Source organism: Bos indicus x Bos taurus, unplaced genomic scaffold, assembly GCF_003369695.1.
Source record: "Bos indicus x Bos taurus breed Angus x Brahman F1 hybrid unplaced genomic scaffold, Bos_hybrid_MaternalHap_v2.0 tig00000856_arrow_arrow_obj, whole genome shotgun sequence".
NCBI classification, from domain to species: Eukaryota; Metazoa; Chordata; class Mammalia; order Artiodactyla; family Bovidae; genus Bos; species Bos indicus x Bos taurus.
The window spans coordinates 14190-33937 of NW_020867303.1; positions in this window are offsets into that span (position 1 = coordinate 14190).

Consider the following 19748-nt stretch of genomic DNA (forward strand, 5'->3'; position numbering starts at 1 on the left):
TATACATGGACATCACCAGATGGTCAACACTGAAATCAGATTGATTATATTCTTTGCAGCCAAAGATGGAGAAGCTCTATACAGTCAGCAAAAACAAGACCAGGGGCTGACTGTGGCTCAGACCATGAACTCCTTATTGCCAAATTCAAACTCAAATTGAAGAAAGTAGGGAAAACCACTAGACCATTCAGGTATGACCTAAATCAAATCCCTTATGATTATACAGTGGAAGTGAGAAACAGATTTAAGGGCCTAGATCTGATAGATAGAGTGCCTGATGAACTATGGAATGAGGTTCGTGACACTGTACAGGAGACAGGGATCAAGACCATTTCCATAGAAAAGAAATGCAAAAAAGCAAAATGGCTGTTTGGGAAAGCCTTACAAATAGCTGTGAAAAGAAGAGAAGCAAAAAACAAAGGAGAAAAGGAAAGATATAAACATCTGAATGCAGAGTTCCAAAGAATAGCAAGAAGAGATAAGAAAGCCTTCTTCAGTGATCAATGCAAAGAAATAGAGGAAAACAACAGAATGGGAAAGACTAGGGATCTCTTCAAGAAAATCAGCGATGCCAAAGGAACATTTCATGCAAAGATGAGCTCGATAAAGGACAGAAATGGTATGGACCTAACAGAAGCAGAAGATACTAAGAAGAGATGGCAAGAATACACCAAAGAACTGTACGAAAAAGATCTTCACGGCCCAGATAATCACGATGGTGTGATCACTGACCTAGAGCCAGACATCCTGGAATGTGAAGTCAAGTGGGCCTTAAAAAGCATCACTACAAACAAAGCTAGTGGAGGTGATGGAATTCCAGTTAAGCTATTCCAAATCCTGAAAGACGATGCTGTGAAAGTGCTGCACTCAATATGCCAGCAAATTTGGAAAACTCAGCAGTGGCCACAGGACTGGAAAAGGTCAGTTTTCATTCCAATCCCAAAGAAAGGCAATGCCAAAGAATGCTCAAACTACCGCACAATTGCACTCATCTCACATGCTAGTAAAGTAATGCTCAAAATTCTCCAAGCCAGGCTTCAGCAATATGTGAACCGTGAACTTCCTGATGTTCAAGCTGGTTTTAGAAAAGGCAGAGGAACCAGAGATCAAATTGCCAACATCTGCTGGATCATGGAAAAAGCAAGAGAGTTCCAGAAAAACATCTATTTCTGCTTTATTGACTATGCCAAAGCCTTTGACTGTGTGGATCACAATAAACTGTGGAAAATTCTGAAAGAGATGGGAATACCAGAACACCTGATCTGCCTCTTAAGAAATTTGTATGCAGGTCAGGAAGCAACAGTTAGAACTGGACATGGAACAACAGACTGGTTCCAAATAGGAAAAGGAGTATGTCAAGGCTGTATATTGTCACCCTGCTTATTTAACTTATATGCAGAGTACATCATGAGAAACGCTGGACTGGAAGAAACACAAGCTGGAATCAAGATTGCCGGGAGAAATATCAATAACCTCAGATATGCAGATGACATCACCCTTATGGCAGAAAGTGAAGAGGAACTCAAAAGCCTCTTGATGAAAGTGAAAGAGGAGAGTGAAAAAGTTGGCTTAAAGCTCAACATTCAGAAAACGAAGATCATGGCATCCGGTCCCATCACTTCATGGGAAATAGATGGGGAAAGAGTGGAAACAGTGTCAGACTTTATTTTTATGGGCTCCAAAATCACTACAGATGGTGACTGCAGCCATGAAATTAAAAGACGCTTACTCCTTGGAAGGAAAGTTATGACCAACCTAGACAGCATATTGAAAAGCAGAGACATTACTTTGCCAACAAAAGTTCATCTAGTCAAGGCTATGGTTTTTCCTGTGGTCATGTATGGATGTGAGAGTTAGACTGTGAAGAAAGCTGAGCACCAAAGAATTGATGCTTTTGAACTGTAGTGTTGGAGAAGACTCTTGCGAGTCCCTTGGACTGCAAGGAGATCCAACCAGTCCATTCTGAAGGAGATCAGCCCTGGGATTTCTTTGGAAGGAATGATGCTAAAGCTGAAACTCCAATACTTTGGCCACCTCATGTGAAGAGTTGACTCATTGGAAAAGACTCTGATGCTGGGAGGGATTGGGGGCAAGAGGAGAAGGGGACAACAGAGGATGAGATGGCTGGATGGCATCACTGACTCAATGGACGTGAGTCTGAGTGAACTCTGGGAGTTGGTGATGGACAGGGAGGCCTGGTGTGCTGTGATTCATGGGGTCGCAAAGAGTTGGACACGATTGAGTGACTGATCTGATCTGATCTGAAATCAGACAATGCTTGTCTATACAAGTTTTCTATAGACTTTGGCCCATTAACTGCTTGCTTCCACAAAGTCAAAGGTAAAGTCCAACCAAAAAAAAGCAGCAAATATTACAAGGTTCTTCCAATCTGGCTGGTAGCAGTGCAAACCACTCCTGCACCCCCGCACCCCCACCCCAACCACCGCCCTTGAGCTCCAGGAATTATTCAGCCTTCTGCTTTCTGGTGGTTCTGTCCTAGTCTCATGGGATTTCACTCCACACAGATTCAATCCATCAGCCAAAGATTCTTGAGGACTGCCCTGCAGATATCCAGAGTATTCTCTCTCACTCTCTCCCCAAACCTTTCCTCACTGATATTCTGTACTGTAAATTCTAGCCAGTTTCCACTAATTCTGATCTCTGCTCCTCAGTCCCACTGGAGGCCACTAAGCACTCTTTCCATTCTCCTTCCAGCTCCATGGCCTGGAAGTGGCTGTAGACAGCAAGCTGGGACAGCCGTTGAGCTTACCTTGTGTGTATTTCACAGTCCTATGCTCCCTGCCAATCCACTGTCTGGAAACAGTGTCATATATTTTGTTTAATTTTCTACCTTTTTTTCATTACAGGAGGAAAATTCTTGTTGCAGTTAAATCTCCTTGAGAGGAAGTACATGTCAATTTTATGCTTCATAATTTCTCCAAGAGTATCTACTAGATCAACTTAAATGATATAATGATATTGTGGTCATGTTTTATACACATAGACACACCAATTCTTATCTTTTAGGGCTTCTGACTAAGTGATATAATTTCTGGGATTCGTTTCAAAAATATGGGTGAACGTGAAGTTGCAATGGGGTGAACACTGACTATGAATGGATAATTATTGAAGTTGGGTGATAAGTATGTAGTGTCTACTTTTTAATGTTTAAAATTTTCCATAATAAAAAGTTTTCTGAGATCAATTATAAGAACCTCTATGTTTAAGGCCCACTACACAACTTCTACTATGTCAGCTGAGTAAGAACAAAGGAGCTGAGAGCAAGCCTTTATGGTCAAAATGGGCAGAACACAAAGGAACATGGGGTGAATAAAAAAGAAACTGAAGGAAAAAGAAACAAGCTAATGGCAATCTTCAACTGCTGTATCTTATCAGTTCAGAAGAAACCCCTCCTGAAAGGGTATAAATGAACTTATCTACAGAAAAGAAGTGGAGTTACAGATGTAGAGAAGAAATTTATGATAACCAGGGGATAACGGAGTAGGGAGGGATAAATTGAGAACTGGCATATACACCCTACTATACATAAAATGTGGGCTTCCCTTTTGGCTCAGACAATAAAGCGCCTGCCTACAATGTGGGAGACCCAGGTTCGATCCCTGGGTCGGGAAGTTCCCCTGGAGAAGGAAATGGCTACCCACTCCAGTATTCTTGCCTGGAAAATCCCATGGACAGAGGAGTCCGGTAGGCTACAGTCCATGAGGTCGTAAAGAGTCGGACACAACTGAGCGACTTCACTTCACTTCATATAAACAATGGGCTTCCCTGGGAGCTCAGCTGGTAAAGAATCCGCCTGCAATGTAGGAGATCTTGGTTCAATTCCTGGGTCAGGAAGATCTCCTGGAGAAGAGATAGGCTGCCCACTCCAGTATTCTAGGGCTTCCCTGGTGACTTAGCTGGCAAAGAATCTGCCTGTAATGCAGAAGATCTGGGCTCGACCCCTGGGTTGGGAAGATCCCCTGGAGGAGGGGACAGCTACCCACTCCAGTATTCTTGCCTGGAAAGGAGCTTGGCAGGCTACATATATCTACACATATCTATATATGTATATATCTATATATGCTGCTGCTGCTGCTAAGTCACTTCAGTCGTGTCTGACTCTGTGTGACCCCATAGGCAGCCCACCAGGCTCCTCTGTCCACGGGATTCTCTAAGCTAGGGAGTGGGTTGCCATTTCCTTCTCCATATATCTATACATATCTATATATAAATTATATATATATATATAAAAGATAATTAGTAAGAACCTACTAATACTCTGTAATGGCCTGTAAGGGAAAAAAATATCTAAAAAAAGAGTGGACATTTGCATAACTAAATCACTTTGCTTTGTAGCAGAAACTACCACAACATTGTAAATCAACTGTACTCCAATAAAAACTTAAAAAACAAACAGAAGACAGCCCCTCCTGATCAACCCACACGTCCAGGACCTGGCACTAAGCCAGGCTGACAATAGCTTCCCCACTTTATGTGTGACTGGGAGGTCGCAGAAGCTCTACCCAACACCTTGTTGTTACTGCTGCCACCACTGCCTGTTCCTTAATTTAGAGAGTGAGATTTCACAAATCACAAAACCAATCTGTCCTGTTACAAACTCTGGCTAAATAGAACCTGGATCACCATGGTAACAGCAAAAGCAGGCGAGGGGGTGGAGAAGGGATACTACTTCATTACAGAGACAAAAAGGCTGGTGAAAAGCAAAAGTCAGAGAAAGCATCCTGAGGATCCATCCCAGAATTCTGCCCCTCTTTCAACCCTCCATGGCCTCCCTTATATAACTAGGTTTATAAAGAGCCTAGTCCGTGCACCGGGAAGCTATCATTATCTCCATTTTGCAGAAGGGAAAACTGAGGCTCAGTAAGGCCAAGAAATTCTCTAAAGGCTATTAGGTGCCAAAGCTAGGACTGAAGCCCAGATCTATCTAGTGCCAGGACTTATGTTATCCCATCCTGACCCTGTAGCATTTAGCACTTGAGACTGTCCATTTTGAAATTATCCATATAAACCTATAAGTCATCCCTTATTTAAAAAATACACAATGGAAAACAAAAAAAGGCAAAAAGTAGACATAAAAATAATTCTTAAGCATTTAAAGGTCCAGAGTGTTTTCAGAACTCATATTTCATTTCCTTGCTCTCCCAAATTTCAACCATATAAGAATGAAATATTAGAGTATAATAATAAGAGGAAAGTCTCTTTCCATCATAGAAACCTGAAAAGAGACACAGAAACAAAGAGCTGAATTAAGGGTTGGCCAAACAAGCAATATTCTAAGACATTGAACTGTATTTAAAAATCATTGGGATAAATAAAAATTCAGGTTCAGGTCTTCTCATATAACTCCTCAAAGAGTACAATGTAAGTTAGTCTTATTCTTGTTCAGGGTCTATAATAAATCCTTTATTTAAACATTTGAAAAAGTGGTAGAGAAAAGAATATTTATCATCACAAACTGGTTTCTACAGAAGGTATTTGTATTTGTTGTTGATGTTATTTTGGGGAATTGTTTGCTTGTGGATTTTTTATGTTTTGTTGAGCACAAATACAATTTTTATCTTCAGTATAGTTGCCTTGTCATACATGAAGAGAGAAATCTAGGTGTTCCAGCAGGAATTCCATGGCCAAGAGGCTGCTAATATAGAACATCCAACACCAACCACTCGTACAGCTGATGAATTCTCATCATGTTTTAGTCTTTGCATCATCCATTCTAGATTTAAATCTAGAAAAGTTTTATTTTTTTAAGTTTATTTTACTGAAGTGTAGTTGCTTCACAATGTTGTGTTAATTTCTGTACAGCAAAATGATTCAGTTATACATATATATATATTCTTTTTCATATTCTTTTCCATTATGGCTTCTCACAGGATATTGAATATAGTTCCCTGTACTATACAGTACGGCCTTGTCCTTCCATCCTGTATGTAATAGTGTGCATCTGATAACCCCAAACTCCCACTCCATCCCTTCCGCATCCCTGCTCCCTTCGTAACCACAAGTCTGTGGTCTCTGTGTCTGTGACTCTGTTTGTTTCCTAGATAAGTTCATCTGTGTCATATTTTAGATTCCACATATAAGTGATACCATATGGTTAAATCTTGAAAAAAATTAAGACCTATCCCTCACACTTTTCATAAAAAGTAACTGAAAATAGATAACAGCTCTAAACGTGAAGCCTATGGACAGGGAAGCCTGGCATGCTGCAGTCCATGGAGTCACAGTCAGACACGACTGAGCGACTGAACTGAACTGAAAACTAAAAAACTTGCAGAAGAAAAATAGGAAAAAACATTTTGAGACCTTAGATTAGGCAAAGATTTCTTAAATATGGCAGCAAATCATGATCTGTAAGAAAAACAGATTGGAATTCTTCTAAATTAGCAACTCTCCTTCTCAAAAAACACCGTTAAGAAAATGAAAAGACAAAGCTCATAACAGAAGAAAATATTTGCAGAGCACATTTCTGTATTAAGTCTAAAACATACGAAGAACTCTCAAAACTTAATAACAAATGCAAAAATTGTCCCAAAAAATTTAATCACTTTGCAGTAGGCTAAACAATGGCTTCCCAAAGATGCCCACATTCTAATCCCTAGAGTTTGTGAATATGATACTGTTATCTTGCATGGCAAAAGACACCCTGCAAGAATATTTAAATTAAGGATCTTGAGATGGGAGATTATCCTGGATTATTCAGCTGGGCCCAGTGTAACTACAGGAGTCCTTGTAAAAGGGAGGCAAGAAAAAGCGATGTGACAACAAAAGCAGAGACATTGGAAGATGCTAGGCTGCTGGTTGGGAAGATAGATATTGTGTCCACAAGCCAAGAGTGCAGGCAGCCTCTAGAAGGTGGAAAAGGCAGGGAAATGGATCACTCAGAGCCATCAGAAGAAACACAATCCTGCCAACACCTTATTTCAGACTTTTGACCTCTAAAGTGAAAGGCCATAAATTTATATTGTTTAAAGCCACTAACTTTGCTGTAATTGGCTACAGCAGGAAAAGGCAGTAAACACATATGTATACATATATATACGTACACGCATATACATGTATACACACATTCATTTCATAATTTTTCTTTAAACTGTTTATATGTATTATTCACCATTCTTTGTGGTAATATACACATATATATGTATATATGTATACACACATTTTAAAGAAAAACATTAAAACGTTTGTATATGTATGAGTAAAATATATAAACAGTTTAGAGAAAAGTTACAAAGTGAATATGTATGTAATCATCACTCACGTCTAGAAATAGAAGATCACCAGCAGCCTAGAAATTGCATACACTCCTCCCTATGGTGCTCTTCTCCTCCTCCCAGAGATTATCATTATCTTGACTGCTTGATAATAATTGTGTTTTCCTTTGTATTTCCTTATACGTACATAGAAATTCACATAGAAGTGCATCTCTAACTAGTACAGTAATTTTGCTTGTCTTCTAAAATTTTTTAAAATATAGGTAAAATACACTGTTACATTGTAAAATACATGTAACATAAAATGTTCCATCTTAACCATTTCTAAGTGTACATCACTGTACAACAGAGCTCCTGAATGTTTCATCTTGCTAAATGGAAACTTTATACCTGTTAAACAAGGACTCTCATTCTCCCTTTCCCTTAGTCTTGGTAAACCACTGTACTTTGTTTCTGTGATTTTGACCACTTTAAATACTTCATATAAGTGAAATGACACAGTATTTGTTTTTTTGTGGCTAGCTTATTTCACAAATCGTAACACCCTCAAGTTTCATCCATGTTCAATATGTCAGAATTTTCTACCTTTATAAGGCTAAACAATATTCCATTGTATGTCTACACCACATTTTGTTTATCTGATCATCTGTCAACAGGGCATTTGAGTTGCTTTCACCTTATGGTTATCATGAATAATGTTACTATGAACATGGTTGTACAATTATCCCTTCAATACCCTGCTTTTAGTTCCTTTGGATACATACCCGTATTGTGGGGCTACCTGGTAATTCCAATTTTTTGAGAAACACCATGTAAGATATATGATTTACAAATATTTTCTCCCATTCTATGGGTTGCCCTTTCACTTTATTGTCCTTTGACACAGGGAAGTTTTTAATTTTGATGTAGTCAAATTAATCTATTTTTCTTTAACTGTCCATGCTTTTGGTATTATAGTCAAGAAATCATTGTCAAATCCAGTGTCATAGAAATTTTCCCTTATGCTTTGTTCTACCAGTTCTATAGTTTTAAGCCTTACACTTAAATCTTTGACCCATTTTTGGTTAATTTTTTATGGCTTTAGTTAAGAGCCCAGCTTCTTTCTTTTGGATGTAGAAAGCCAGTTTTCCCAACACCATTTGTTGAAAAGACTATTCTTTGCCCCACTGAAAATCATTTGAGCGTGTATGCAAAGGTTTATTTCTGGGCTCACTATTCTATTCCATCTGTCTGTATGTTTGTCTTTATGCCAGTACCACATGGTTTTGATTACTGTAGTTTAATTTTGCTTGTTTTGGAACTATATGGAATCTTATTATTTGTATTCTTGAGGAGCTTGTTTCTTTGATTTGGCATTGAGAGATGGATTTGTATTACTGCTACAGTTCTAGTTTTTATTGAAGTATGGTATTCTATTCTCTGAAATGTATCCATTCTATTGCTGGTGAATATTTGATTCTTTCCCCCCAATTTTTATTTATTTATTTATTTATTTAGGCAATGGATTGCTGCTGCTTGGTCTCAGTGAGTTTTAAATTCTTTTTCATTGCCACCTGAGTCTATTTTGTAGCAGTCTCTTTTGACCTACCACATCAATGTGATTTTATCTTTTTGTTTCTTTAAGCATTTCATCCATAGCTATTTTATAGTTCCTGTCTGGTATTCTAAAATCTGCAGTTCTTGGTGGTCTAAACTTGTTTATTGTTTATGTGGAATCTCGTTATTTTTTCATTTATCTATGTGGCTTTGGTGATGTTTGATTGTAAGCTGACATTTGGTTGATACTTATCTGCTTGAAATCTGTGGCTCAAATTGAGGATGCTTCCTCCAGATATGGTTTTTATTCATTCTTTCAGGAGGCTGGGACTGCTGCAAACCTGCAAGCATTTCTAACCCGTATTTGGAGCATCAGGAGTCGTAGACATCCCTGCCTTTCCATCCCTCCTCCATTGTGTCGCTGACCCAACAGCTTGGTTTCTGGATTGTAGGACAGATCCTGTCCTTTCATTTGCCTTCTCAGAGGCATGAGATTCATTGAGCTGTTGTTTTTTCCTTTGGAAAGTTCTCTATTTGCTGTGACACAAGCAATATAACAAAACTGTGTTTTCTGTACATTCTAGGTGTTTTGTAAGAGATTATCTGGTCCATTGCCACGTCAAAAGCAGAAGGCTTCCAGGTCTCATTTCTTGATAGGTTGGTAAGGCACTAGGGTTGTGCTTGAGAACAGTAAATGGAAATCATTAGACTAACCAAACAAGGCTAATTTTTTTTTTAATAAAATAGACAAGAGCTGGCTTGTTCTCAGCTGAGGAAAAAAGCTAAACCTGGAAAACAGAGAGGATTTATAGTAATTTGGGGAAGAGAAGAAGAAAAAGCGGTAACTGGAAAGAGAAACAAACTCTATGGGATGAGTCTGATTTAAGCTTTTGCTGTTTGGTGAGAGATGTGACTCATAAACCAACTGCAAATACGTCTATGTTTTACAATAATGTGAATTCGTATCAACTTTGGAAAAAGCAATGAAATTCTGAATTTGGCTCTGAGGTAGGTGAGAGTGAGAGTCACGGTCCACTACCTACCGTTGATCATATCTGGAGAATGAAACTTACCTTAATCTTCTTATTTTGGTCTCTTGCAGAAATGTCTTCACTATATTAAGATGTAATATAAGTCTCATAGTTTTTACAGAATACTAATATAAAAGTTCATTTGAAGAATATTCTGTCTTTTACAAAAACACATTTTAAGATATCTATTAAATTACTCAGTGTACCTTAAACAGGAACCCACACATACAAAATTTCCCCTCAAATTCAGTGCCAGGAAAAATTTTGCCTTGTTAGAAAAATATGTTTGCTTCTTTTTATCAGACTAAATAACCCATATGTTTCCTGTCTCAATTCATTTTCCTTAACTCCCAAAAAAGTCAGATCTAAGCTAAGCTCACTTGGGTGCCTGGCCCATCTCTGTCTCTGATCCTGCTTGTGTTAAAAGTAGCTTGATTCATATTAAATCATAAGAGTAACACATATTCATTATTCACTGTAGAGAATATAGACACAGAAAATGAAAAACAAAAAACAATTGCTACTTTTGAGACCTTACTGTAGATTCTCTGGTTATACCATCCCCGCCCCCACCATCCCTGCCCCCACTCCAACTTTATTATTATTATTTGATGTCCAGAAGGAAAAACTGACTTGCACTATGCGGGGGAAGGAATTTTTCTTTTTCTTCTACCCACTTAGGTTCACTGACTGGGACCCTGCAAATTAGACTGACAAAAGATAAGTTAACAAGGGAAAACAAACAACGGCATATTAACAAGTACATCACAGAATTGGGAGAACCCGGTGAGATTATAAAATATCTTAGCAAAGAACAATAATTTTGTAGAGAAGTGACAAGATAAAACGACTTTTAGTTTCTGGTGGAAACAGATTACAGGAAGGCAAACAGATGGGGAAATGAATGGTGGATAAGAGTTCATTTCAGCCAGGTTCGGTATAGAGGTAACTCTAGTGCCTTCTCTGGGCTGATAAGGGTCTACAATGGCCTCAGTGATTAACTTCTGACCTTTCTGATAGAGAGGAGTGGGGGTACATATTTATGAATTTACATCCTGCATTTAGGCAAATAGGGGAGGACAGAGAGCTTTTCTTGTATCTGCTCTTTTCAGATGCCTTCAGCTCAATGCCAAAGTGGCATATTTGAGGGTGGCAAATCCTGCTACCATTCAGTTATTTAAACAATAAAAGGTATTTATTAGAAAGATCTGGTAAGCACCCAGAGTTCAACTGGAACACTCAGGCCTCAGAATGTACAGGAACCATGGTAGTCTTCAGAAAATGGAAATCACAGACAATCTCCCTGGGACTCATCTCCAGACTGCCTGTCAGCCAGCACGGAGCACTGTGTTTGCAATCCCACCAAGACTGCAGGGAATCAGGCAGGGACTAAGAGCCGGTGCAAGTGAGTGTGGGATGCTTCTGTTACCACCAAAGTGAACTGGATAAAAAGGAGTGCTTTCGAACCACCTGTTTTTCCTCCTTTCTGTGGGGTCACAGCCAAGTGTTCATGAATTTATGTTGCCCCACACCTACCACCACTGCTTGTGAGAAAGAAACCCTGGGCTCTCTCTCATTCTGGTGGGTTTCTGAACAGATATCAGTGACTGAGGACTGTGGTTTTCTGCTCCCTCCAGGCTCCTCCTACCCTTTATCCTGCCAAAGACAACTGGGTGATGAGAGGAGTGAGAAGAGAAAGTCCACACTGGACTGGAGGGTGTAGTCCCCGTAAGTACATTACACATATGCATGCTAAGTCGCTTCAGTTGTGTCCAACTCTTTATGACCTCATGGACTGGTCCTCTGTCTGTGGGATTCTCCAGGCAAGAATTCTGGAGTGGGTTGCCATGCCCTCCTCCAGGGGATCTTTCCGACCCCGGGATCGAACCCACATCTGTTATGTCTCCTGCATTGGCAGGCAGGTTCTTTACCACTAGCACCACCTGGGAAGCCCATATTACACATAATTAAAGCAAAATAAAAGTTGATTCTATTTATTTTAAAAATTATTAGGTGATCGGAGTCTATTCTACACTCTCAACAAATGAGAAATGAAAGGCAATATCCTCAGATGTGCATCTAAAGCAGTACTTTGCAATACTTATGGGCACATTCATTTATAGAATGCTAGTGCACTTGGTGATATTAATATTAATTTTGAGGAAGGAGTTTTGGCAGTCAACTACATTTGGGAAACATTGTATACTATGTTATATTTTTGGATATGCAAAGTGCCCTGTATCAAACTAAAAGCTCTAGGAAATTCTAGAATTTCTTTGCTGTCTCTCTAATATATAAATATATACACTAAAATTATACAGTGATTATATTCCACAGGGTAAGTAAAACTGCAGACATTTTTCTTTGTTTTGCTTTTCCTTTTATTCTGATTTTGATATTATATTCCAATTTTGATATTACATTCTGATTTTTATGTAACACATACATTTTAAAAGTTAACAATTTATACAAAATATATGACAATTTAAAGATTATTTTAAAACTAAAGATTAAATAGCTGTTAAATACAACAAATAAGGAGAATTTATTCTCATCAAACACCAAAAGTGTTTGATAATGTCTCCCATTATCTATTAAAATATAGCACACTGTCCATTAAATATCTGAATTGGATATGTGCTGAATGAGCATAGCAATATCATAATGTCTATAAGATTAATGTAGTATCCCTATATCGTTACACAAATACTCATCCATAAGATATACTGCATTATCAATTTAAAAGGTCTTCATATTCTTTTACCATTATGAGTAACAAGGACATTATTTTAAATATCCTTTGAAACCAGCGATTGGCAAGTTTTTTATATAAAGAGTCATATGGTAAATCTTTTAGAATTTGCAGGCTAGAGAGTTGGACTGTAAAGAAGGCTGAGCGCCAAAGAATTGATACTTTTGAACTGTGGTGTTGGAGAAGACTCTTGAGAGTCCCTTGGACTGTAAGGAGATCCAACCAGTCCATTCTGAAGGAGATCAGCCCTGAGATTTCTTTGGAAGGAATGATGATAAAGCTGAAACTCCAGTACTTTGGCCACCTCATGTGAAGAGTTGACTCATTGGAAAAGACTCTGATGCTGGGAGGGATTGGGGGCAGGAGAAGAAGGGGACAACAGAGGATGAGATGGCTGGATGGCATCGCTGACTCGATGGATGTGAGTCTCAGTGAACTCCAGGAGTTGGTGCTGGACAGGGAGGCCTTGCGTGCTGTGATTCATGGTGTCACAAAGAGTCAGACATGACTGAGCAACTGATCTGATCTGATCTGAACTGATAGTCTCAGTTGCAGAGCTTCCCAGGTGGTTCAGTGGTTAAGAATCTGTCTGCTAAAGTAGGAGACACAGGAGATGTGAGTTCCCATTCCTGGGTCAGGAAGATCCCCTGGAGCAGGAAATGGCAACCCACTCCAGTATTCTTGCCTGGGAAATCCCATGGACAGAGGAGCCTGGTGAGCTACAGTCCATGGGGTCACAGAGAGTCGGACACGACTGAGCATGCATGCACTACCACAATCTCAGTTGCAATTACCCAACTCTGCTGTCTCAGTTAAGTGCAGTCACAGACAATACCTAAACAAGTGTGTACAGGTGTGTTCCAGGAAAGCATATTGATGGACACTAAAATCTGAATCATTTTCTTCTTGTATGTTATTAAGTATAATGACATTTTAATTTTTTTCCAATCATTTGAAAATGTAAAACCATTCTTACTTCACGGGCCATGTGTAGTCCCCGCCCATATCACAGTAGCACATGGGAGAAGTGATGCTACATAATGTCTAAGATGCAGTTTTAAGGACCATACGTTTCTGTCTTGGATGCATGCTCTCTCTCAGGTCTCTGCCATGTTGTGTGGTGAGGCCCACAAGGCAAGGAGCCAAAGCCACTACCCAATGTTCACAGATGAACCGAGGCCTCCTGAAAACACACATGAGGGTAAGTTTGGAGGCAGATCTTCCTCTTCCAGTCGAGCCTTTAGATGACTGCAGCCTTGGCTAACAGCTTGCACACAACCTCATGGGAGATTCTGCAATAAAGTCACCCCACTAACTCTCCTAGAATTCTAACATCACAGAAACTGTAAAACTGTGTATTGGGCTTCCCTGGTGGCTCAGTGGTAAAGAATCCACCTGCCAAAGCAGGAGACACGGGTTTGATCTCTGGTCTGGGAAGACCCCATCTGTCACAGAGCAACTAAGCCAGTGCACTACAACTACTAAGCCTGTGTTCCAGAGCCCGGAAGCCCTGACCACTAGAGCCCATGCACTCTAGAGCCTGTGGTCTGCAACAAGAGGAGCCACTGTAATGAGAAGCCCCTGTGCCACAACATAAGTAGCCCCCGCTTGCCGCAACTAGAGAAAAGCCCGCACAGCAATGAAGATCCCGCACAGCCGAAAAAACAAACAAACAAAAAGTGTGTATTCTTTGTAGCTGCTAAGCTTGGGGGTAATTTTTTATGATTCATAAATTAGTACAGTACGTATATTCGACCAAGGTCTGTTGGGCTCCTAACACTAACCCTTCACATATCGCTGCTCTCAAGAACACTCTGCTCTGACTCAAACCCAACAGCTTGTGCGGGTGCCCAGTCTACGAACCTTGCTGTACTAAGACACTCGCTGAAACCAAGCCTTAACTCCAGTCTTTGGAATGTCTGTGTGTTACATGTGGAAGTAGTAAAAGAAGAGGAGGGGAATGTTCCTACACATTATTTTCCATAAAACACTGGTCAGATTTTCTGAATCTTGTGGTTTAAAGTATCCTTCCCTCTCAAGAAAAAACAAGAAATTTAGTCACTGCTTCTTAACCTGCTATATAAATCTCCAGCTCTCCTCAATCACCCTTTTCAGTATCTTTCCACACAATACATTTTGTCTTTGAGAATTGTGCTTTATTTTTTGATCAGTCACCTGATTTTCCTTTAAAACGCACAATCGATTCCACTGTTTATTGCTTCTTACTTGTCAGTATTAAAGGTCCTGTGATTGTTCAAGATGACATTTTGTAAAACATAAGGCAGGAAAAGCAAGAAAATAATACTCTGCCAAGTCAATCACATGATCCTGACAGAAGCTTGGAGCCAGGCCTGTCGTCATTAGCAGGAAATCATCTTATTGTATTTTGTGGTTTCAGCGCAGTGGAATGTTCATAAACCCCTTCTATACATTCAGAACGTGACTGGGATTGTGCATTCTGTTTCATTGTGAAGGGGTTTGTTAGTCCTGAGCATGTGGGCACGTGTATGCAGGAGGCAACAAGAGACAAGGAGTGGGAAGTGGGAAATACCCAGTTGTTCTAACTTCCCTTGTTCAACGTGTTTCTTAATTAATCAGAGAACTCTAAATTCAGAACAAACATCAAGAGGTCTTTAAGAGGGCTTCCCTGGAGGTTCAATGGTTAAGAATCCACCTGCCAATGCAGGGGACATGGTTCGATCCCTGGTCTGGGAAGATCTCGCATCGCAGGGGGTGGGGGATGGCTGAGGCAACTAAGCCCATGCACGGCAACTACTGAGCCCTCACACCCTAGAGCCTGTGCTCCGCAACAGAAGGCACTACAGTGATAAGTCTGTGCAGTACCTTCACTGGTCCTTCTTTGGGAAACAGCACCCTTTATTGGGGGAAATGGTTCTCTCTCCAAGCATTCAATTTTAAAAATTCTAGTTCCAATGATTCCTGAGGTTCAGCTGAGCCTCTCCCTTTGCTACATATGGCTTCATTCACTCTTCATTTTGTTACATAATATATCCAGCTTTCCCTAAACTGGTTAGAACAGAGTTACTTTGCTAATGAATCCCAACTAATTCAGGTGTTGTGTTGTGATATAAATAAAAGAATAAGAAACACAAGGCATATTAAAAAGAAAAAAGTAGCGAATTGTGTAAGAGAGTGTATAAATATAATTACCTGCTGGTGCATCATGTGGTTTTCAGCTAAAGTGAATTTGAAAAAACAGTATTATATTTATGACAAAAATTATTAAAATTGCCATAACACCTGCATGCTAAAAGACATCTATTAGTAAGTAAAATATGCCCAGAATTAAACCTCTTACCAATCAGATACAACCTATAATACTGTGTTACAGCCAGACATTTTCCATTGTTCTGTGCATTCACAGAGTAAGAAAGTTTGAACTGGGGATGATGAAAACATTCTGGAGATGGATGTGGGTGATGGTTGCACGAACAATGAATGTGTTTAATGCCACAGAACTATATTTGTTATTGTTAGTTTAGTTATTGTTGTTGTTTAGTTGCTAAGTAGTGTTCGACTCTTTGCGACCCCATGGACCATAGCCCAACAGGCTCCTGTTTATCAGTTTCCAAAAAAAACGGTAATAATGGTTGCCTTGTTGATTAACAACATTTAAGGTCATCAGTTCGAGGTAATAATACCAGACAACTTAAAACTATAGTTTTGTTTCAGACAAAAAAAAAATAGCTACAATGTATTGAGTTTCTATACATGACGGATACTCTTGTGGGTTTTATATATTCTCACTTGATTCTATCATTGAACAAATGATTTTAAAAAATAAGGGGGTTCTGATAGGCTAAATACCTTAGTTTGTTCAAGGTCAGCCAGCTTGTAATCAGCAGAACTGAGATACAAACACATCCATTAAACTCCATTCCCACTTTCTTTGCAAATTTATATCAATGACAAGAAATTTTCCTATTACTTTGACATTTATTAATTCTATCTTAAGAAGTTGCATTTTATTGTTCCACAAATGTTATTCCTAATGCAAGCTGCCCAGCATTTGTAAAACTTCATATTTGGAAAGTAATTTATTTTTTCAAATGCTTTCCCTTTTCTCATTTAATTTTCATGACATTGGGAAGGAAGTGTTTTAATTCCCATCTTGCAAAAAATGAAAAATGAAATGCAAAGATTGAAGTGCTTGTGTAAAAGAAACCAATAGTGACTGAGCCAGGATTCAAACTGAAATACTCTTACTCCATGTTCAACACCATCTTCAATATCTAGGTGGAAACTGGCTAGAGACTGTGGAGCTATTGAACAAAAAGTTAAGAAAAAAAGTGAAATTTTAAAAAGACTTTCAAACAATTCCAAAAAGTTATCTTCTTCTTCCCAGCCCCATCCACCAAAGTAACTAACATTAAGTTTGCTGTACACCCTCTAATTCTTTAATATGCTAATAAAAGCATATATAAATTTATTTGTGGTTTTATTAGTGTTTTTAAATACTATCATACTATAGATGTTATTTGAAATTATATATTTTTTCTCTTTATTATTCTACATAAATCATATGGATATAACTACTTTTCAAGATATGGAAAAAACATATAAGGACATGTTTAAAATAAGACAGAAATTCAATTCAACAAATACTTACAGAGTACCTACAATGAGCCAGGCACTGTTCTGTGCATTCTGGGGATACAACAAAGAACTTAGCTTAGTCACTCAGTTGTGTCCAACTCTTTGCAAGCCCATGGACTGTAGCCCACCAGGCTCCTCTGTCCATGGAATTTTCCAGGCAAGAATACTGGAATGGGTAGCCATTTCCTTCTCCAGGGGATCTTCCTGACCCAGGGATCGAACCTACATCTCCTCTGTCTCCTGTGTCTTCTGCAGGAGGATTCTTTACCACTAGTGCCACCTGGGAAGCCCTAGATAAAAATGCATGCCGGCAGGCTTCCACAGTTTGCCACTGTGTAGCTGTCCCATCTTTATCATTAATAGTTTAAAACACATGTTTGCCAATACAACAAGCAATTTATTATTTTAACAGTGGTATAAATTCTATAGTATGGATATATGAGAAGCTTTTTCAGTCATTTACTCATTGGTTAACATTCAATTTATGCTTGGTTTTGATTTTCACAATCAGAACTGCAATAAACACCCATAACACAACAACAACAACAACTACATATATCCAATTATATACAATGATGCCTTTATTTCTTCTGAAGGATAGGTTTTTTAAAGTAGGATTTCTAACTCTATATATACATATATATGGTTTAATAAAGTTGGAATAAATTCATCAGATTACTACTAGGAGGCCTGATTTCCCCACATCTTTACCAACACTGAATTTAAAAGCCTTTTAAAATTTTTCCTACTGATAGGCCAAATAGTTTGATATTACTGATTCAATCTGCATTTTTCTGACTCTTCTACTAGAGATGGTGAGCATCCTTGTGTGTGTGTTAGTTCCTCAGTCGTGTCTGACTCTTTGCGACCCCAAGGACTGTAGCCCACCAGGCTCATCTGTCCATGGAATTCTCCAAGCAAGAATACTGGAGTGGTTTGCCATACCCTTCTTCAGGGGATCTTCCCGAACCAGGGATTGAACCAGGATCTCCAGCACTGCAGACAGATTCTTTACTGTTTGAGCTACCCAGGAAGCCCAAATAGTGCCTATTTGCATTTCCACCTAATAATAGTTGTTAATATTAGATTCAGCACTGGAATGTGCATTATCTCATTTGATCCTCACAACACCCATATCAAAGAGATAGCATCTACTTCCCCCTCCCTTATTTTACAGATGAGAAAACCATTTCCAAGAGGCAGTGAAACTTACACAAGGTTACACAACTAGCCAAGTGGTCGAGCATGGATTTTATGAAGTCTGATTGTAGTGATTCTGGGCTTAATCACTGCACCACCTGCTTCTGCTGCCAGGAACATTTTCAAGCCATTTCCTCCAGCATTACTCACTCCCTTCTAGTGAAGTCTGAACAAGTTGGTTAAATTAGCAAAAACTTGAAGAGTCCTTTTGCCGAAGACACTATGGTAGACGCTATTGGGAAATCTGAAGAGGCAAAGATCCTGTGCCAAAATCTTCTTAGGGAACCAAAATACACTACATATAAGAAGCATATGGGTTCCCCGGTTCCTCAGACGGTAAAGAATCTGCCTGCAATGCAGCAGATCCTGGTTCAATCGCTGGGAGGGGAAGATCCCCTAGAGAAGGGAATGGCTACTCACTCCAGTATTCTTGCCTTCCAGGCTCCTCTGGGCATGGGGTCACAGTCAGAGAGGGACTAACACTTTCATTTTCACTTTTTAAAACAAATTAATATATATATATGGATATATATCAGTATTTTTAGAAGGAAACTAACAGTAATGTTAGTAACTGTGGTGTGGTGGGCAAATCTATCCAATGTCAGGGAAACAAATGGCCATACCCAATTCTGCAGCTCTACAGAATTTAATACCCTTTAAAGAGTAGTGTGGGGAATATTGCAGACCATCCTGAAATGAGAATTAAAGCTGATTTATTTTTTTTTAGATGACCAGGTTTTGTTCCTTTTAAAAAACAAAACAAAACAAAAAAGCTGATTTATATTTGTAGAATGTAGGAAACAAATCACCTTCGAGATGGAGCTATTTCTAAAGAAAATATTACTACCGTGAGTGAGCAAAAACCACCGAACGGACTCATCCCGCCCCTTCGTCCTCACTAACCTGCTTCTCCATTACCCAGGTGTGCTCTGCGGCCCTGGTACTATCCACGAAGCGGTGCTGAAGCAGGTGATCATTCCTGGCTATCTGAAGCCATTCCCAGTGGACCATAACACCCTTGGTCTCCCCTTGCCTCCAAAATCTCGAGCTGTCAACCGACTTATGCATGCTTAATATGCAAATCTGAACTCTGCGGGTGTCGCACCAGATGCCCTGCCAACAATTTTTTTACTGATCCCTCCTCTTGGCCACTGTCACCATGCCTTAGACCCATGCCAATTCCTTTGACAGGGTTATAATAGCTCATCCTACAAGATCAGTGAAAATGTATGTGATTCATTATACGCTTTCATTCTTGAGACAAGGATATGCATAATGGAAATACACACCCAAGAGAAGATGTAGCTCCTTGAATATGTATTGGTTATTTTTTTTTTCTTTTTCTTTTCTTTTTTTTTTTTTTTTTTGCGCGCATTA